Here is a 22,269-nt window from a genome sequence, read left to right on the forward strand (position 1 = left end):
CTCTAGATAGACAGGTGTATAGATGTACCCAGTATATCTTTGTCTATACAATGATAATTATAATTGTATTGGATCTGTTTATCTATCAGCAATCTAGAAAGATCTATACTATATAGATAACTATAATTCTAATTGATCCATCTATCATCTATATAGAGAGATCTATACTATATAGATAACTATAATTCAGTTTGATCTATGTATTTATCATCAGTCTAGAGAGATTTATATCTATATAGATAACTACAACTCTGTTGGGTATATCTATTTATCTATCATCTATCCAGAGAGATCTATACTATATAGATAACTAATTCTATTGGATCGATCGATCGATCGATCGATCTATCTAGAGAGATCTGTCTCTGTCTCTGCAGACAGCTATATTTGTATTTCTTTCCTTCTCTCTCTCTCTCTCTCATTATTTTAAGGAATTAGCTCATGATTATGGGGGCTGGGAAGCCCCAGATCTTCAGGGTAGACCAGAAGCCTGGAAATTCAGCAGGGATTCTATATTGCTGTCTTAAGAATTGCTTCTTCTTTGGGAAACTTCAGTCTTTGCTCCTAAGCCCCTCAAATGATAAGACCCACCCCTCCATCCCCATCCACTCCCCACCCAACCACATTATGGAGACTAATCTGCTTTACTTGAAGTGTAGTGATTTAAATGTAATCCCATCTAAAACATACCTTCACAGCAATATCTAGACTAGTGTTTAGCCAAAAACTGGGCACCATAGCCTAGTCAAAATAAACATACAGCACACCACCTATCTCAGATATGGAACAGAGCACGGTAGCTGGCCCTGTGTATGTCATTATTTTGTGTATAACTCCTATATACAGTAACAACAGCAATGATCAGTACAGTTATTGGGTTTATGCTATGTACGTAAACTATACTATAGTGTTTGTCCATGCCCTGTATATTTGTTTCTTAGCTTTTGCTCACAATATTGTATTTAAACTTCACCCCTGTCTTTGAGGCAAGTGGCTGAGCTCAAAAAGCTTGATTTGTAAACCAAAGGGTTATAATCAATGAGAGGCAAGGCTGGGATTTGAATCTAGGTCTCTCAGCTTCTAACCTCACCCCTAAAATTCTGGCACCTTCCTCTCTTCTCCTTATTTATATTGTTATTAGATAATAATTGTGTGCTCAGATGGAAGAGAAATGTATCTTTTCTGTGTCTCTTGAACTGTTTCTGTAAATGAGTATTTATGAACAATCTTTCTCCTCCCAAGCGTGTAAAAAAAATTCCAAGGGTCGCATTAAGCCTGTTATAACCCAGAGCCTCTCTCTTGACCCCCAGCTGCCTCTTGTTTTAAAACAATACTTGGAAGAAAATAAATTGTTATCTCTCATGGCAGAGCCTTTATGCCAGGCTTTAGGGAATCATTACCATAATATTATGCGTCAGGAAGCAATTTTCCAAATGACACTTCAGTGACCCCAAAGAGCCTTAAATCAAAGCAGAGAGCCATGGATTGTGACTATTTAGTGCAAAAATAGTCATCGACTTCTGGATGTTGTTTTTTTTGTTTTTTTTTGTTTTTTTTGTTTTTTAATAATCAAGCAGATATCACACAGAGGACAAAGTTATTCAAGCTTTCGATTTTTGGGACTGTTGTCTGGGTCCCAGGGGATATGATCATTTTGTGGGTGAAGGCGCTAAATTTGGTTGGTTTTAGGAGGGGAAAACAGAAACAAACCCAAACTTAGAATGTGTCATCCTCTCGCATGGTAGTTGGGGATTCTTGACTGCAGTATTCATAAAACCACATTATAAATGTCTTGAGAGAAGGGACCATATCTTATTCAATGTTTAATTCCTGCCTGCTTATCAGTGCCTCATTCCAAACACAAAGGAGCCCAAAACCCACTTCTGGAACTGAGTTATCAAACCTCCCCAAAGTAGAGAATGAGGTCTTTCAATAACATCTCAGTTTTCCTCTTTATTCAATAGCTTAGTTCTCCCAAACGCACAGAGAATGGGCCTTTCTCCTGCAGTTTCCAATACATTTTCCAGAAAATAAGATGTATGCTAATGCCATTTGAATTGAAAGAGCTTTCGACTAGGAGTATTATGGTCATTTGAGAATAATCACTTGCTATTTGTATTATGCAAAAGGCTTTGTCTAAAGCACTCTGTTTGTAAATAAAGCCTAGAAACTACCTACAATATAGATGGAGGTCCACTATTCACTTCCTAGAATACAGTTCTTGATAAAGTACCAGAATAGGCAAGCTAATGTGAGCCACTTATTTCTGCGTGGTTGGAACAGTTGTGGATTTTAGTAGGAAAATGGGACAGATGAGCAACCGGGCAAACAGTTCCCAAACATTCAGTTCCTCCCTCACTTGGAGTCAAATTTTCAGGAGACCGAAGTGATGGCTGTCAGACCTGTTCTTAGAACTTCAGCCCACAGAATATAGGACAGGAAGGGATTAAAACCAACAACCCAAATGACTACCCTGGAGGAACATTAGGGCACACAATACAAAGGACTTATAGCCCTTGTCCCTGTCCCTGTGTGGTGGAAACACCTGGCTAGAAATGCATGGATAAACGCTCAGCATTTCAAGAAAATGCCCAATAGAAACTAACTCAGTCAAAAGGAAGAGTTCTGGGCACAGATCAGCTGGGGAACGAGAAGAAAGTACCAAGAGACGATCCCAGTGAGCCCAGATGGGACATGGCTCCCTCTACACCTTGCTCAAGCATTGCTCAGTGGGCATGTGAGAACACAAGGTGTATCCTCTGTAACCCACTGTGTTGCAGAAAGCCACAGTTCTCATCATACTCTTGTCAGCTGCATCATCACGAAAAAAGTCCTTTTACTTTCTTCCAAAAGTTCCAAATCAAACAGCTTCTGCAAGGATTGCTGTGTTTTGAGAATCTGATTATCAGTGGTAATTAAACTTGTTACAAGAAAACAGAAGATGGAGGGGGCTGCACAGATGAAGCAAGGAGATGTATTGACGGATCAGTTCCATCAGCGTTGAGGAAAGTAGGCCAGGGTAGGAACTAGTGATGGTTTTAGGAGGAACCACTTGTCAATTTAATCCTGAGAGCCCACGTGGGTTTCAGTGTCAAAACACAAAACAAATAAAAACAAACAAACAGAAACCAAATCCAGACTTAGTCCGGAGAGAGTTTTATTCCAAAAGATGTTGATGAGGGGTGAAAGCCACAAGGGGCATGGGTCTATGGAGTTTGGGAGGACGCTCTGTCTATAAGGTCAGCAAGAACACTTAGGCAAAAAGGGATTTTGTTTTATGGAGAGGAGCAATCATGACTGTCATGACCTACAAGTCTAGAAGGAACCAGGCATGGGGAAGGCAGGTGAAAGTGACACAATGTGATGGTAGACCCGAGCTTGGTTTCCCCTGAGCTAGCCTGTCCTCAGGAGGGACTGTCCTTGCTCAGGCTGAGGGTACCAAATAAAACCTAGCTCAGTAGAAAGTTCAGGGCCTTGGGGGAAGGAGAGCAGCTGAACCAAAGCTTGGCTAACAAGCACTTTGTTCTAACAGATCAGTGGGCACAAGCTGTCCAGTGAATCATTCACAAGGCCAAGAATGGGAATCTGGAGGGCAGGTGTCTGGGTTTCTAGGTAAACTAGTGGGCATCCCTGAGCCATACCTAACTCACATGAGGAAGGGTGGTTCTTTGCACTCAGCAGCTTTCCAGAACAGAGAGGGCGGGGTAACTTCTTAACCTTACGCATTTTCCAGGATCACAAGGTTCAGGTACAGTTCAGCATGGTCCTGGGTGAACCCTTTGGACGAATCATGATGGGAACATCAGCACCAACAGTCAGCCTCCTGGCTGCTCAGGCTTCATGCACGCAGCATATAAAGAAGGAAGCTGAGGATATGCACAAGGACTGTGTTGTGGATTCCCGTTTCATGGGATGTCACTGGTACCATCCTTATGTGGCTGCAACTTTTCCTGGCTATGTTGCTAAGGGAATCCTGAGGCACTCTGGAGTCTCCAGAGCCTCTACCTTGACCCTTTGGAACAAGCTCACCGCATGCCCCTTAGAAAGGACGTCATTTCTTTTCTTTATAACATCTTCATTAAGATGGAATTCACATGCCACTCAAGTCACACACCTGCATTCTACAACTCAGTGTTTTTTAGTACATTCACAGAATTGTGCACCCATTACCACAATTTTAGAATATTCTCATTCCCCCCAAAAGAAACCCAGTACCCATCAGCAGTCACTCCCCATTCCACCCACTGCCAGCCCCTGGCAACCGCCAGTCAGTCTGCTTTCTGTCTCTATAGATTTGGCTTCTCTGGACATTGCCTGTAAATGGAATCTACACTATGTGACCTTTTGTGTCTGGCTTCTTTGTGTATAATGTCTTTGAGGTTCATCCACATTGTAGCATGTGTCAGAATTTCATTGTTTTTTATGGCCAAATAATATTCCGTTATAGGGATGGAACACATTTTGCTTATCCATTCATCAGTCGGTGGACATTTACACTTTCTCCACATATTGTCTATTATGAAGAATGTTGCTATGAACATTCGTATATGAGTTTTGGGGGACATGTGTTTTTATTTCTCTTGGACAAATGACTTCATTTCTATAAGACTCTCATGACCGACGGAGACCGCCCACTCTTAGAGGGTGGGTCCCAGTAGGTACCTACCTAGAAGTACCTACAGAATCCAGGATTCTGGCACCGCAAACCCTGAGCAGAATCAAACAGGAAGCACCTACCTCTAAACCTTACACTCTTGACATGGTTCATTCTATCTGCATGTCCTATAGCTTCGATTTGCACCGAATGTCTCAGCCCTTGGGGATCAATCGTGTTCAAAAGGGATAAAAAGCCAATTTCCTCCTGGAGGAAAATGTTGGTGGGTAGAGGGTTGGCCTGAAAACAGCGATGGCTGTATCCCCTGTCAAAAAATGTTTGCAGTGAGGAAGCAGTCCAGTTGATCCAATGATACTTTAATTAAACCGGGCATTCAGGCAGTGATGGATAGAGAGAAGATATAGGATTCAGGTCAGAAGAACTTGGTTCTTAGCTGTGGGAGACACCGTTTGCCCACCCCTTCTTCCATATACCCCGTCATGTCCAATTCCAGTGTTCCACATAGTTAGGCGTGCCCAGGTGACCAGGTCCTCCCAGAAGTGAGCAGACGTGAACGTGCAAGGCATAACCATGTAAGTCTGACACAGGATGTCCCCCCTGCACTTCTTTCCAGCTGACTGCAGAGCTGAGGCCCAGAGGGACGCTTCACGATGTGGACTGAAAATGGTACAAGCGTGACAGCTTGGATCCCTGAATGACTGTGTGGAGCAGAGGCTTCCACTGATCCTTGGCAGAAGCTCTACGCTGTGCACGAGAGTGACCACGTCTGAGCCGTCACGTTCGGTCTGTTTATAGCTGCAGCTTCCTCCACTACCTCTGGTAAGTGATATTTCTCCCCAGAACCTTGGGTCACAGAGATGCTAGCAGCCCCCATATCTTCTCTTCTTCTGAGAATACCTTAAACAACACATGTAAAAAGTTCCATAGCTATAAATTGCAGCCCAAACATCTGTTGTTAGAATTACCATTGGCGTGAGAAATCATGGTTGGTCGGTCATCCCAGAAGCTCTAGGTTTATTCACACAGAGTGGAGCTAGAGATGTACTTTTTAGAAAGCGTGCAAAGAGACCAGTGATCACCGTAGAAAGCTAATCTTCAAAACTCCGATTCTTGGCTTGGCACAAAACTGAGAAACATTAAATGTAAAACCAAAACAACGCTTTGCAACAGACTTGGGACAATTGAAAGCAGTTTTCCCACTAGTTGAATTTCATGGCATAAAAGTTTTCATTTTTGAGGGACTGTAATTATTTAGACATTTGCTCAGGGACACGTTTAACAAAATAAGAACTTTCCAAAGTGACTGTGTTATGTCAAAGAGAGTTCATGTGGCAGAAATAATAGACTCTAATCTAAACACAGGACCTTCTGGACTTGTCTTCTAGTTTATAGCAAAGATTGGATTGAAAACGAGACAGAAATATGGGACATGAATTCCTGCAGTTATGGGTGCCTGGAATTTATTGTGTGTGAATGGTATGGTCGAGTCATACATAGGGGTATAGCATTGCCATCAAGCACATTATATGGAATTAGTGAGAACATGACTGTTACTTTATTTGACTTTAAAAAAAAAAAAATCTCTCACAGGTACACCCTACCAGTTTAAAACTGTGGTCCAACAAAATGTAGAGTGACATCTCTACCAGTGGTTAAAACTACACCTCACAGCATGGGGAAATGGATTTTGTGAGCCCGACAGTGGGAGTGTTATGGGTTCTCAATACATGCAAAATTATAATAATTGTTTCTACTTGCTCTCTGTTTCAGAATCATTAATTGATTTTCCTTATTGTATTTGAATTAGAGTACATTTAAAAATGTTTTATTAATTGCCAACATACTCCAGGCTCCTTGGCAGTAGCTTTCCAGTCTGTAAAAGCTGTTGCTTGTTTTTGTATTATTTATGAAGGGTATGTTTATTCTTTCTTAGCATAAAGAATACTTCTTCCAAGTGCTGGATTGCTGTCAGGAATAATGATGATGTGTTGATACAGGGAAATGGAGCAATGTTTAGGCTCCGGGATCTGTCCTTGGGTCTTCCACTTACTGAGTCGACTTGGAAACTTGGCTTAAATTCTCTGTGTCCGTTTTCTTGTTTATAAAATGAGAATGGTGACCACAGTGTTTCCTTCATTGGGTTGCTGTGAGCATTTAGGAGACTATCAGAATTGTTCTTGGCCCCTTGTCAGTGTTCAATACTTGTGAGTTATTTTAATTGTTCACCTTTGGCTCTTAGCTGGTTTATTTATTCATGAAATGATTATTTAACACTTCCCATGTGCTAGACACAGCACTGGTTTCTTGCAAATTGAGAGATAATTACAAGGAAGCTTTGGTGAGCTTCACACGTGAGGGGGAGACACCATAACCTCCATTCGATGTTGTTGTGGTTATGGCTGAAGTAAATTCTAGAAATGCTAGTGTCAGAGGAAGGAGTTCTCAGTTAAGGTTGAAGAAGATGAGTCTTCACAGAGGAGTTGCTTTCATTTTTGGTGGGGGGACGTTTTGTTTTATTGAACCATTTCCCTCCCGTGAAAGTTTAATACCATAATAACATTGTACTTGAGTGCATATTTGTGCTTCATACATAAAAATACTAAGATTTCCTTCACCCCTAAGATTCAGTCTTGGTCCCTTAGAGGTTCTGTTGTCTCCACTGACAGTGCATGCTGTGCCGAGAAATAGCCCCATTGAACGGGCAGAGAAGAAATTTGGATAACACAAATAGCAGTGTATCCCCATGGTCATACTGGCTGAAGCATCTTTCATATTCCTGAGTGACACCATGCACACGTCTCCATATTGACATGTACATATAGTTACATGTGGACGTATGCTTGTGTATACATGTCTCTTGTTTATGCTGATGCTGGTTAGCTGTGTACTCAGGGTATTTTACTTTAAAACATGGCTAGTTCTAATTAGCAAGTACAGTTTACATCATTCTTAACATATCCTTTTTAGTGATTTTTCACATAATTCGTGGGAGGAAAAACCATGTACAATCCTCCAAATAGTATTTTGTATCAGTGACTGAGTGGACAAATCTCGTAGTTCATAGTGAACGAAACTGGACAGGCCACATGTTAAAAAAAGCCTCATTAAAATCTGTTTTCCCGTCCTAATTATCACAGCAACTATTTTTGTAGGATATATGGATATAGTAGAAAAGTATAAATGAGAAACAAAAAAATCAACCATGATCCTAGCACTGTGAAAACATCATTATAAATGTCTGAGTGTCTGTATACACACACATGTTCGGTTATGGTGAGAAACATAGGCAGAGCTAAGTGTCAAAAAAAGGGTGAAGGTCCCCCAGACAGTAAGAGATACCCAACAGTGTAGTCTAAAATTTGATCTTGTTCAAAAAAAGATCTGGCCTTTGCCCCTTAGCTTCTGGAAGTGACCTCTAAGCCCTTGGGATGTCCTTTCTAAGAGGGGTATCTTTGTTTGCTTTGGGTCACTGGGTTGTATAACACTGTGATTTAGGGTGGGGGTGTGGCCATGCTAGAAAACCTAACAAAGTGATAGAGGGTAGGGGCTTTGGGTCATGCAGTATCACCTTGTCTTCCTGAGCAGCTGGACACTGAGGTCAGTCACATGGTCAGTCTGTCGTTCTTACATGTTGGAACCCCCATAAAAACTCTGGACACCAACTCAGGTGAGTGTTCTTCCATGGCAATCAATACTCCCTGTGTATTGTCACACATCAGTGCCGGGAATGTAATACGGTCCATGTCTGCACAGGGAGAGGACTCCTGCAAGCTCTGCATTTGCAGTTTTCCCACGTGCATCCCTAGATGCCTTTTCCGATTTCTGATTTCCCTGTGTCCCTTTCACTGCAGTAAACCATAACTGGAAGGAAAACAGCTTCCTGTGAGATCTGTGAGTCCTTCTGTGGAATGATTGAACCTGAGGTGGTCTCAGGAAACCCCCCAGAGCCTGCGATCAGCATCAGAAGTGATAACAATCTGGGGTGCTTGGGTGGCTCAGTCGGTGAAGCGTCTGCTTTCATCTTAGGTCATGATCTCAGGGTCTTGGGATTGAGCCCCGCGATGAGCTCCCTGCTCAGCAGGTTGTCTGCTTCTCCCTTTGCCCCTCTCCCTGCTCATGCTTGCATTCATGCTCTCGCTCTCTGAAATAAATAAAATCTTAAAAAAAAAAAAAAAAGAAGTGATAACAATCTTGAGGACTGTTCCCTCTACCTTGGTAGCTGGCTAACTTTCACATGGGCATGTAGTCAAATGCAAGGGGAGGCCACAGGAGAGGGTCAAAGTCAGGAAGTGGGATGTGGTGAGAAGGACAAAACACATGGCTCCAGCCAAGAAGCCAGAAACCATTCCTGGGAGTTTGCTAGCGTAAACATTGTTAATCAGGGCTGGAACTTGTGTACTGTCCATGGCATGGTGCATGGATGGACTAACCCTGTTTAACAAGCTGGATGCAGGGGAGCAAAGACCATCGTCCAGTGCTAGTGAATGCTAGAAACAGCACGCTCAGTACAAGGGAGAAGATGTGGTTGTGGGCGTCATCACTGGGAGCTTCCTGGAGGAGGTAGGCTTCAGCTTGGAGGATGAGTGATATTTGGGGAGGCCACTTGAGGAATAGGGGCTTCAGGAGTGAATGTTCAAGCCACTGATACTTAGGGAATGCTTATAGTGCGGGGCATACACCTTTCCTTTTTGGGGGGTGGGTGGGAATGGACCCATGTAGTATTGTGACAAAGTCAAATTTGAAAAGTCTGTGGGTGATCTTGAACCTTGGGTAAAGAGTCTGGGTTCTCTCATACCTGTTTTATTACTTACTGTCTTTAACTATGGCCTTGGGAAAATTAGTTTCTTCATTTGAAAAAATGGTCTGTTAATATTTAATTTAGAGAGCTCTTGTGAAATGTAAGTAAGAAACGTATATAAAATATTTATTACTTTCCCTCACACCTTGGAGATGCTCAAAATATGGGTTTCCTTTTATCCCATCCAAGAATAGCCTGAGGGTTTAAGCACAGAGTTCTATGAGAAATATGGTATATAAGATTTTTTTTTTTCTGAAAGAAAGCAACACAAGTGAAATTGAATTAGAAATAAATTGAAAACAGAGAAAAGGAATTCAATAAAAAAAAGAAAAATACAACTTTAGGTATTTTGAAAATTGATCCATTTTTTACAAAACCCCATGGTCACACAACACAAGAAATGATTAACGGTGGAGAAACTTAACAGATGCTGTCTTTACCAAGTGGCCCTGGTTAACATCATTAGTGATGAGTCATATGGAAATCATGGAGTCCTAACAGGACATGATGAGAAGGGCACCTCACCTCTGAGGACTTCTTCGCCCGAACCCATATCTGCAGTTTCATCATTAGAACGCATCAGACAAATCCAGGTGGAGGGATATTCTAAAAAATATCTTAACTTTCAAGGTCACAAAAAAGCAAGGGAATTCTGAGAAATTGTCATGGTGCAGAAGAGATGAGGAGGCATAATAACTAATGCAATGTAGTATCCTGGATGGGATCCTGGAACAGAAAAATCTCATTATTGGAAAAACTGGGAAATCCTCATAAAGTCTGTAAATACAGTTAATAGTAATGTCCCAAAGTTGGTTGCATGGTTTGGACAAGCATATAAGATGTTCACAATAGGGGAAACTGGATAAAGGTTGTATGGGAAATCTCCATGCTATCTTTACAACTTTTCTGTAAATCTAAAATTATTCCCAAATAAAAAACTTTACTAAAATAATGCCAAACATCACAAAAAGTGTTAAGTAAAGAAAAATTACTCCTGATTTACTACAAGCTCTACAAAGAACTTTACCGCCAAGGAGACCACTCTAATCAAGAGCTCCAGTATCTGAGGGCAGGAGAAGATGGACATGCCAGCTGAAGAAGAGAGAAAGAGAATTGTCCCTCCCCAGTCTTTTTGTTCCATTCGAGCCCCCAGTGGATTGGATGAGGTCCACCCACATTGGTGAAGGTGGATCTTCTTCACTCACGCTACTGATTCAAAGGTTAATCTCTTGCAGAAACACCCTTACAGACACTCCAAGAAGTAACATTTTACCAGCTATCTGGGCATCCCTTAGACTGGTCAAGTTGACACCATTCCATCAACATCTAAACGTAACAGTACATGGTTTCTAAATAGACACTTAAAGGGAACAGCATTCTTTGGTTTTGTGGAGCATAGAGTTTGATAGGGCATATGGGTTTAATGCCATATGCCTTTGCTTCATTGAGGGGGTGAAGATCACCAAAGGAGGAAAGAGACGAGGAGGGTGAATAGGAGGTGGAAATCTTTAAAAGACATTAGGGAACAAAGGTCCAGAGGATTAAGAGCTATGACATGCGTGAAGTCTGTCCCCCTTTATCTCACTTACGGTATCTTTAATAAAGTCTGCAAAACAGATTCACAAAAAATACTTTGGGTGGACTTCCCATGGAGATGAATTGTGCATGCCATTTGTATTGCATGTTGGACGACTCAGATAAGGGGGTATGTTCTGGGTTGTTGATATAGTACAGTTGTCTGGAATGAATGCTCCTTGGTTTACACCTTCCTATTATTTCATGGCATCAAGGGTTGATTTAATGTGACACAGTTTTTTTTACTTCTGTGCAATGAAGAGGGTTGACATAGGAAACACCAATTTTACCTGCTTCCATCACTACCACAATGTTGGCTAGTGTGCCTGTGTTCTTAAATTCTGTTTTTGTCCTGCCTCCTAGCAGGGTATGATGCCACCTAGTTGGTTCAGTTTCCATGAAAGTAGACCGTACCCTCAGGTTCCAGACAGATTAGATTCTAACACCGTGGAACATCTCTTTCTTTACTGTCTGATCCATTTCAGGGACATTTCATTTTGTTGTAATTACCCAATCTACATTCTGGGATAAAAAATGAGTATACCCAGGGGCGCCTGGGTGGCACAGCGGTTAAACGTCTGCCTTCGGCTCAGGGCGTGATCCCGGCGTTATGGGATCGAGCCCCACATCAGGATCCTCCGCTATGAGCCTGCTTCTTCCTCTCCCACTCCCCCTGCTTGTGTTCCCTCTCTCGCTGGCTGTCTCTATCTCTGTCGAATAAATAAATAAAATCTTAAAAAAAAAAAAATGAGTATACCCAGAAACGTTGCACAAACTGACCGTATGATGGGCAAACTATGGAAAATTCTCATAGGCAAGAAAATATTATTCTTTCCTCTAGCACTGCTGAAAACCTTCAAATTCAGGCAGGGTTCAGACAGCATTGGTTCACCTGAGAGCTTGTAGGAAATGTAGAATTGCAGGTCCCTTCCCCGCCAAGATCTGTGGAATCAGAATCTATAATTTTAACAAGACCCCTAGTGGATTTGTGTGCACATTAATGTTTGAGAAGGCCTGCTCCATCACATGAAATGTGAAAGCTCAGCTGCCCCCACCACTGAAGGGAGAAGGACGCAAAGGAGACCAGAGCTGGTACTTGAGAGTCTGACCCTGGGGTTGAGAAAGCAGATTTCTAACTCCTGTCTTCTTTGTTTTCTGAGAGCCTCCGAGGAGTTTCACCCTAAGACCAAGATGTCAGTTTAACATAAGGACCCTTATTCAAACACTGAGTGAGAAAGGCAGTCCTTTCCTCCCCTTCTCTAAAGCCTGCAAATAGCTGTCGGAACCAAAGGATCATTTTTTTTTTTTTTAAGTGAGTTCTCTTCTGAATATAAAAATAGGCCGTTTGTGTGCTAGGAGAAAGGGCTTTGCTCTATCTGGGACCTCTTCATGTGTTTTATCTGCAGTCTTCAGTCATGGAGGTACGGAGGGCTATGAATCATGTTTGATATTCAATTTTCCTTCTGTTCCTTTTCCTTTTGAAAAGCTGGATGTGAAACCTAGTATCGTTGGAAAGCCCAGAGGAGAATGTTGTGGGGAGAGGCTTGATCTGTGTAAAGGACAAATAGAATTGTCCACGTCTCAGCACTTCTCTGTAACTTTCAACCATGGTCAAATTAAGAGTGATTTATGGCCCACAATATTCACATTCGATTTAAATGACCTCATATTTTCTAAAGCCCATTTTATGTGGTTACAGCTTAAATTGATAGCCTTATTGATAAGATATGGTAACAGGGGTGCCTGGGTGGCTCAGTTGGTGAAGCGTCTGCCTTCAGCTCAGGTCATGATCCCAGGGTCCTGGGATCGAGCCTCATTTGGGCTCCCTACTCAGCGGGGGGCCTGCTTCTTCTTCTCCTCCCTGCTCCTGCTGTCTCTCGCTCTCTCTGTCACTATCTCTGTCTCTGTCTCTCAAATAAATAAATAAGTAATCTTAACAAAAAAGATATAACAAGCCATGTACATGTCAGTCCCCATTTGTAGCCACAAACTCTTAAATGTGACATCTGTGTTTGCTGACTTTAGACCAAGACTCTACATGCAACTCTTACTATATCTCCTCTTTGTCAAATGTCAGATTAGTCTATGTTCGTTCTAAACCTAGAAAGTGTCTATAAGCATAAAGAATGCAATGACAGTCTACACTGATCCTACCTCTGGAATGACTGATGTTTACATTTTATACTACAACCTTCCATACTGCCTTCTAATGAACCTGGAGAATGTGCCTCCACAACGTGGGATCCTTAGATAAAAGATCTTTGTGGGAAAAAAAAATTTTTATATATTGTTCATATCTTTCTGTACAAATTCATAATGTCCTTTGATATCATTGTTACTGGCCAGACATGACTTTATTTGTGAATATTACACATTTTGTCCCATCTGTCTGACATTATTGGGCACTCAGCTTGTTGTCAATGAATCTTCATAGTTTTTAATTGTTTTAACTTTCATCTTTGTTAATAATGGTTTTCTCTGGTTTCCGTGTGGTTTTTTTTGACCATTCAGATTTCCTCCCTCCATCTTTTTTCCCCACTTTTAATTAATGTTTCCTAGTTGTTATAGCTGGAAAACAGGTATAATACAGGTACATTCCATTTTAAAGCCCATAAAGAAAAATACTAAAATATTTGTTTGTAAGACCAAAAAAAAAAAAAGAAAAGAAAAAAGGAAAGCATATAGAAGTATAAATGTAAATTGGAAAACCCTGCCTCCTCATTCCCAGCTTTCTTGCAAGCTCTTCCTCCAATTCTCCATTTTGCTGGGGTAATGACCCCTTGGGTCTATGTTCTACCAGACTTTTTAATAAGGACATGCAGTACAGTGTCAGCACATACAGTGTATTTTTCAAATAATATGGATTCACCCCACATAATCTGCCATGTGTACATCTTAGCTATCCTTCTTTTCAGTGCACTCAGATGGGGTTGTACTATGGTAATCACACTTGCATGCCCTTGGACATTGAAGCCCTTGGACACATGGGCACACCTCTGCATCTCAGTCTTGGACTCATCCAAACAGCTCTTGGGAAGAGCCAGAAGTCCCCTCACGGTCCATCACTTTGTGTGCACAGAGGAGATGACCAGCTGGATACAGGCAGAGATGTGTGTGCCTGGGCCATATTTCTCCTGTGAAGAACAGAAGCCCCGTTTCTGACCTAGACCTGGAAAGGAAACACTGCCATCTGCTTCCTCTTTCAACAGAGCATGTCTCACGTTTGAGTGGGCACTGTGTGCATCACCTCTTCTTAATTCTAGAGGCAGTGACAATTCTGTGGATGAGAGCTACTTTCCCAAGACACTTCAGATCACCTCATTCCACATACCTAGGAAGGCAAGAAGGCAGCCCCAACAGAGCTGGAATGCGCCAATAGTCAATGGTGGTAAAAAAAACAATGGATATGGGTTTCAGAAGACTCACAGAAGGATCACTGTGAAAGGCTCACACCAGTTAGAGAACCAAAATCCAGAATTATCTGTGGCCACTCTTCGCCCAAGATGTGGTAGGTCCTACATCTCTGTTAAATCAACATAATCAAGGGAGAGAAGTAAAACTTCTGGATAGTCCGGTGGCTTCGAACTTCTTTCTTTCTTCTTCTTCTTTTTCTTCTTGTGTTCATTTTGAATTGTGTAGCCATGGCCTTAGGTCATAAAACCTTGAATGGCAGAGAATGGATGTGTTTAACTGTTTTATTGAGGGAGAATAAAATATTCATGTTTGCCTCAAGTGTCCGTGTGTTTGATGCTTTGTGAAGTGTTGAAAATGTGGTACCATTTAAGAGCGCTTAAGACTCCTGTGGAAAGGCAGTTTATCTTTACTGGTGAAATGCCAACATCCTACATTTGAGTCTTAGATCTTGTGAGTGGAGATAACAAGTACCCATTGAATATTTCTGGCACTAATAAAAACATGGTTTTCCAGAATGCCAAGGTTTTATTTCCCACCCATCTCTCTGAATGCGTAGTATTTAGGGTGAATGTTGCCTGCGTTCTCAGCTTCTTACACTAGAGAAAGTCTTTGCCTAAAATTTTCATTCCTTCCCAAGTCTGTGAACCACAACAATGAAAACCCAAATAACAAAAATCTGGGATCATAAACAAAACGGTTTTGCCTAAGGCTGAAATACATCTTTGAGTCACAGCTCCCTGGGTGGAAAGACTTTCTGCTGAGATGAAAGAAACCTTTAAAATATTTTAGATATTAAAGTAATTGCTGAAATGATAATTGGCAAAAGAAGAAGTGTTCTATTATTCTATTAAATATTTTAGAAGTGCTAGTGATTAAGACTCTGGAGATGTGTAGGTGGTAGCACAATTTGGAAATATATATATGAAAGCGTTGAAATGTACGTGCAGCAAAAAGCCATGCATAGTGCCCAGCATACGTTAAGAGTTCAATTATTCAATAAATAGTACATAATAGTAGATAGTAAGGCACCTTGTAAGGGACTTTTCGGTACACAGAGATAAATGTGAGCATGTAATAACTGAATAATGTTGATGAGGTGTTTGTTTATGTGTATTACAGTCAAACCTTGAACACTGGGGGAGTTCAGGGAGCCAGCCTCCCACACAGTTGAAAATCCCCATATAACTTTGACTCCCCCAAAACTTTACTAAAAGCCAACCGATGACCAGAAGCCTTACCGACCACATAAAAGTCAATTAACATATTTTTAAATGTGTTATATACTACATTCCTACAATGAAGTAAACTAGAGAAAAGAAAATGTGATTAAGAAAATCATAAGGAAGGGGAAAAAAGAAAATCATAAGGAAGAGAAAATAGATTTATAGGACTATACTGTATTTTTTTTAAAAAACACATACAAGTAGACCCATGGAGTTCAAACGTGTGCTGTTTATAGGTCAGCTGTAGGTTTCTTTGACTGCTAGAACAAAGTGCTACAAACTGGTGGCCTACAATGACAGAAATTTATTCTCTCATATGTCAGGAAGCCAAAAGTCCAAAAGCCAGGGTGTCCGCAGGGACATGTTCCCTGTGGAAACCCTAGCAAATACTCCTTACTTGCCTCTTCTAGCTTCTAGTGGGATCATCCTTGGCCCATGGGCCCATGACAGAATCACTCCCTTCTCTGCCTCCCTCTCCACGTGGCCTTCTTCCCTGTGTGTCTCTCTGTGTCCTCTCTTCTTATAAGGATTTGGAGCCCACCCTAAATTGAGGGCAATTTCATCTCCAGATCCCTAAATAATTACATCTGCAAAGACCTTTCTTCCAAAGAAGGTCACATTCTGAGATTCTGGGTGGACGATCAGTTTTTAGGGAGCACTATTCATCCTTAGGATATCTGGGATGGGGAGGGGATAAGAATATGCCATCCCAAAATATGCCACTTTGGCCAAAGGCTATTTTGAGCTGAAGGGAATTAAGAAGAACCAAATGCAGAAAGAACTCTGCACCCTCCCACCATCTGCCCCAAAGCAGGGCATACATTTGCCTTCATGAAGGTGTTTCCCTTCCCCTCCCCCGTACCAGGAGGAGAACAGCCCTTATCACTGTAGACAGAAGATCAACAAACAAACCTTACTAAGATAATCCTTATCTTCCATTAGTTTCCCCCCCATATATTTACCCTCCCACAATTTACTACCCCCAGAAGCCCAAACCCCTTTGCTTTTTCCTGTCACTTATGTACAATTCATTGTCCTTTGTTAAAATGGCATATAAGCTCCTTAGCCTAACTCCTTCCTTGGGCTCTTCTTTTGTATAAAGACTCCATATGCACAAATAAACCCTTTCTATTGTTAATCTGTCCTTTATCAGTATTCACAGGCCTCATTACTATAACCTTAGAGGGCAGAGGAAAACTTTTTCCTCCCCTGCATGTCCAAGAATGCTGAACTGTCTCCTCAATTTCTCCCCACAAAATTTAAGCCCAGAACACAGTGTCTGGAGTGTGAGGATTCTATATTACCATTCACCCCAAACCCCAGCAGGGAACTAGCAGACCACAGCAAAGTCATGCATGCCACTCTTTAGCTCAGCCTATAGGAGACCTTGAATAGGGACTAAAGCGACTTGCATAGATTTTCTTCCCTTCAATCCCACACTTAGACTTGGCTAGTTCCCCCTCACGGAAAAGAAGGACCTTCTTTGGCCCCAGAATCTAGGACAGTCAGGCCAAGAGCTTTTTCACTGGGGGCCGGTACAGACAACTTGGGGTGGCATGGCATAGGCGACAGTGACAAATAGGCTTTCTTTATCAGAGCAGCCAAGCGAGAGAGAAAGAATCCAAAAGAGTGAGACCTCTTGCCACCCCAGCTTAGTGGAAGGAGAAATTGAGGGAGGGATTCTTTCTCTGTAACAATGATCAAAGAGGAAACTGTTCCCCTGTGATATGACACGGAATATCAGACACTAGAGAAAAAAACACAATGATTGATCATTTCAAATCGAGTTCTTCAAGTTTGCTCGCTTATGACCTACAGACCGCATCTTCCAACCCCCACTATCCACAAGATAATTCTCTGATGGGTCTTAGATTGTATAAAAGAGAGTTTGCAATTTTAAGTTTTAGGAAACTAGGGTCTGTGGTTGTCCCCTGCTTTTGGCTGATAAACAATTTCTTCCCTGTTGCCTATAATTCAGTTATTATAAATATGGCACTTTGGCCTGACCTAGCTAATTCTTAGCAACACCTATAATTGCCATAATAACTCTGTCCTTGTAGCGTGAAAACAGCCATAGACAATATATAAGCCAATGGGTGTGGCTGAGTGCCAATAAAACTTTATTTACAAAACCAGGCAAAAGGCCAGATTTGGCCCATGGGCCATAATGTGTCAACTCCCACTATAAACCATAAATCAAGCTGAGCCTTTTGTCTTTGAGGGAAGGAGAGGCTAAAGGTTAGAGGCCCAAGATTCCAGCTCTGTGTTCTCACATACATTATCCCAGAATGACTTTTATCCCTTGATTTCAGTGAAGGCAGCCATGCAGGAGGAAGAGGTAATCCTATGTCAGTGATACCAAATGTAGAAACAATGGTATGCAAATCTGTGTGTTTTGAAAAGATCTTCATGTGACTCCCTCTATAACAGCCATCTAGAATTCTTGAGTTCTTTTCATGGAATAGCCTCTCTAAGTTGTAACAATAAATACATCTTCAAGCGTCGGGAAATTCATATGACAATATAAGGTTATTTTCTCTAATGCTGTGGCTTCTATGACATCTCTAAGGAAGCCTCTCCCAGGAACACAATCCCCCCCCACACTTGGGCAAGACTGTCAATATGGATAAAAATCCCTCTTGCCTCAGCCACAGAAGGAAGATGGCGGACAAGTAGGAGGAGCCTAGGCTCCTCTTGTCCGGTGAACACAACTAAGTAACTATCAAATCATCCTAAATACCCCTAGAGCCGATCTGAGGACTGACAGACTCCACAACTAAAGGGACAGAAGAGGGCACATCACAGAAGCCATGAGTCTTGGGGGAAAAAAATCTCCTTTGGGAATTTTTGCCACTTCAAAATTTCATTAAGGAAGAAAGGCTACAAAATCACCTGTAGCTACATCCATGATAAGTCACGTTCAATCCAGATAGAATAAAGAATGAACACGAATTAGGCACATTTTGTTCTCACTACCAAACTTTAAAAGACAAACTCATAATAACACTTAAAGAAGACAATTTTTTAATAGATTTGAGTCTATGGAGGCTAAAAAAAAAAAAGTTTCTCAAAATAATTGCTCTATCTTGCTATTTTCAGTCGTTTCCAACTGCTGAAGGATTTTTAAAAATCTGCCCAACTTATGACTCCCAGGTGCAAAGTTCCTTCTACAGAACAGGTTACTGAAAACCTTTCTCTCAAATTATATTTTGCTACGCACCTGTTAGTGATATGAAATACCCTTATTTTGTATATCATATATCCGGACACAGAGAAGCAAATAGAAGTTTTCTTCAAGTTCAACAGCATAATAAATTAATGATGAATTTTTTTTTTAATCTCTTGTCTTGGGAGAAAAGAAATTGGATTCCCTGCATTTTCTTAAGTGTAAAAGATTTCACCAGATCTCTTAAAATGAGGGATGAAACCTAGAGATAAAAAGTCACAGTTCGCATAAATCAAAAGAGCCAAAGAGCTGAGAACAAGTTTGCAAAAAGATAATTTTAAGCATACATTATAATTGGTCTGCCACAGTACTTACCCATTATCTGCTTTTTTTTTTTAAGTTATTACCAATTTTCTGGGACTTAATGGGTAATTGTGCTAAGGAATTTGAAAGTAAAATGTGACATTTGCATAAAGGTTTCCTGTTCACCTTTGCACTTCTTAGTTTTGGCGGGATTGGTGTTGAAAAAAAAAAAAAGTTGCTCTGTGAAGGTCGTTCTTAAATTGACATAATTCGTGTGAACCTTGACCTGAAACCGTAGCTTGCTCCGCTTTATAAGGTTTGATCTGTGCCTTAATCCTTCCCTGGGAACAAAAGCTTAACTCCGCAAGGATGAAAGCAGGGGGCTTACCAAGGACAACGGATGAGAATCTCATTTCCAGGAAGGTGGCAGGAAAGAGAGAAACCTGTGCCTGTCACCCTGCACGATTAGGAACTGCAGAAACGCATGCCTCCCATGTGTAATCACGGAGGAAAGGTCCTCCTGGCGAGTGCCATCTATCATCCATCGGCCTCTGGCTTGCAAGGGATGAGGGACCGCGGGTAAGCATGCCTTGACCTGTCCGGGATGAAGTCGCCCTCCTGCCTGGAAGGCTGCACTCTGTGACTACCAAAGTGAGCTAATAAGCAGTTGCCAGGCCTAGGAAGAAGACAGGCATGGTTTTGGAAGTTTGCCGGAAGCAGTGCTTATGTATGGCGTGCCCGTAAACACATGTGCACACATACATTTACGTATCAACATATATTTAATGAAAGAAGACGCTGCTTGCCTAACGTGTTCACAGACATAAGTGATGAGCTAATTTTTACTAATTTAAAAGCTTTGGGGCATGAACCTGCACAAGAGTCGAATGTCTCGAAGCTAGCATTTTAAACGTTCAAGATGTTTTTGATATAACAGGAGAGATTGTTAACCTACCTGTCACAGCAGAGGCTCCAGGAAGGGTAGGAGAGAGCTGTGGAGGAAAACGATTCATCTTGTTTATCTTGGAGTGAGTCCTCAGGGTACAGGCTGGCTCCTGTCCGCTGCACTAGAGGTCCACGAAATCCTTTGCCTCCAGCAGAACTTCTTCGCATTTCAAGGTCCCTGCACAGAAGAGCTGCCTCTCTTCAATTTTCTGATTTACACTGACTTGCTCAGTCGCAATTAGGCACAGAAACAGAAATAGCAAAAGCCATTACTGTACCGGCCCTATACATTTCCATCCTGTAGTGTATAACAAATCTACCTAATTATTCCCTTTGCGTTACACATTTTTGCTCTTAAACAGAACACGAGCTCAGACGTTCACATCCTTAGTTTTTATCTCTCCTCCTTTCAGGAGCAAGCTTCTCAAGATACTGGTCCACACTTGCTGCCTCCATGTGCTCACTCCCATTCCCTCCTGGGCCAAGTTCAGCCTGGCTTCTGGCCCTTTCATCCCTGCCCCCCAAACAGTTATCACAAGGACTCCAAAAATTTTGTATCATTAATGGCAGCACACCTGGTTGGGTTTTTTTTGTTTTGTTTTGTTTTGTTTTTTTAAGCTTTGTTTTTATGGGACTTCTTATCAACATGGCCCCTTGGCCACGTCCCTATGGCACATCACTATATCCTCTCTCATATTTCCTTACTTTCCCTGTAACCTTTTCCAGGCTCATCCTCATCTTCCAGATGGTTGTGTGTTAGAGAAGAGCAGGTTTTGTCCCCAGCCCTTCTTGCTCTTCCTCTGGAAGTGTGTCCCCGAGCTACCTTACTGAGTCCGGCAGTTTCGTGGAGAAGCACCTGTCCATGATTCATATGAGAGAGACAAGGTAGAACACTTGCAAAGTGTTCAAACCAGACACTCAGATATTCTAATAATATCCCTAGGGGGTAGGTCTTCATATTCTTATTCCCTTTCAACAGGTGAGAAAACCGAGGCATAGAAAGATTATGGAATTTAGCCAAGGTCAACATCTAGGATTTAATCCAATCTCTTTGTTCTCTTAAACATTACACTCATTGCATTATCTCCTGAGCTGTGGATCTGTTTATCCAACCGCCTCTTTGTGTGTTTTCAAACTCAACACATCTGAAACTATACAAATGAAGTCGGAAACTTGGTCCTTGTTGAGCAATGTCTGTGTCTTCGGACAGGACCACCATCTATCAGAAACCTCAGGGTCATTGCAGGCATTAGAACATCCAGCCCCAGCTGGAGGAGAGACTGAACCAATCTGTAGGTTGTGACTTGACGGGAGAGCACCACAGAACCTCTGAGGAGCTACTGTTGAGTTTAGAACATGGCTCCCATCCTTCAGGTCACAAAATGGTACTGGAGCTCAGCATCACACTGAAGTCCTGGAGGAAAAAGACAGAGGAAAGCAAACTCAAGCAAGGTCTAGAGCTGAGACCTTGCCCCCGAGGAAAGCTTGAGAGAACAGCCCTCAACCTCTCGTTTCCACTTCTCCTGGCGAAGTGGACCCACCCTCCTTGCCTCTGTCTCATTTAGAGTCACAGGTGTCCCGTGGTCATCTCTGTCCTGTGGCAGAACAGACGTTTCTCTTCCTCACCCAGTGTCCCTTGCATCACCTCCATTACCTCCTCTGTACGCGCCTGGAAAATGGCCAAGTTCTGTTTCTAACATGGCCTGGGGTAGAAGGACACAGTCCGTAACCAAGGCATTCTGGACCACACAGCTCCGTCATATGAAAGGATATATAGAAACATCATAGAAAGGAACGTTGGTGTAGGGCGTAGGATACAAAGAGCCAAGGGAGAAGTGCATTTTGGCAAGGTGTGATTTTTTTTTAGGGGGGGTTACACCAGTACAAAACAGGGTTGCTAGATAAAATACAAGGCGCCCATTTAAATTTGAATTTCACATCAATATGGATGGACCATACACTGAGAAAAATGATCTGTTGCTTATCAGGCATTCAAATTTAACAGAGTATTCCGTGTTTTTATTCGCTAACTATGGCAACCTTAGTACAAAGTAATCCCTGTCTAATATATTGGCTTCTAGTTTCTGGTCTGTGCGGTACATGATTGATACCAGTGGTCAGGAAGAAATATTTAAATAATGATAATGTTTCTCTAGGATCATGCTTTCTGAAACTGGGATCCACATATCCCTAAGGTATGAAAGAGTGATCTGGAGTTTACAGAGTTTTA

The 22,269-nt window shown here is 41.8% G+C and overlaps 1 protein-coding gene across 4 annotated transcripts in view; it reads left to right on the top strand.

Moving 5' to 3' along the window:
• LOC103666313 (pseudouridine 5'-phosphatase) overlaps positions 1-22,269 on the top strand; it is a 420,096-nt gene that overhangs the window by 152,122 nt on the left and 245,705 nt on the right. For 2 of the 4 annotated variants that reach the window (XR_005835935.1, XR_005835940.1), the window contains exon 5: positions 5,229-5,434. The gene's annotated coding sequence lies outside the window, so the exon portion shown is untranslated. Of the gene's footprint in view, positions 1-5,228; positions 5,435-8,466; positions 8,679-13,903; positions 14,721-22,269 lie in introns of those variants that run through there. The other 2 variants (XR_005835936.1, XR_005835939.1) reach the window with 2 other exon arrangements.

Source organism: Ursus maritimus (genome assembly GCF_017311325.1).
Source record: "Ursus maritimus isolate PB19 chromosome X unlocalized genomic scaffold, ASM1731132v1 scaffold_X1, whole genome shotgun sequence".
In the NCBI taxonomy this organism is placed as follows: Eukaryota; Metazoa; Chordata; class Mammalia; order Carnivora; family Ursidae; genus Ursus; species Ursus maritimus.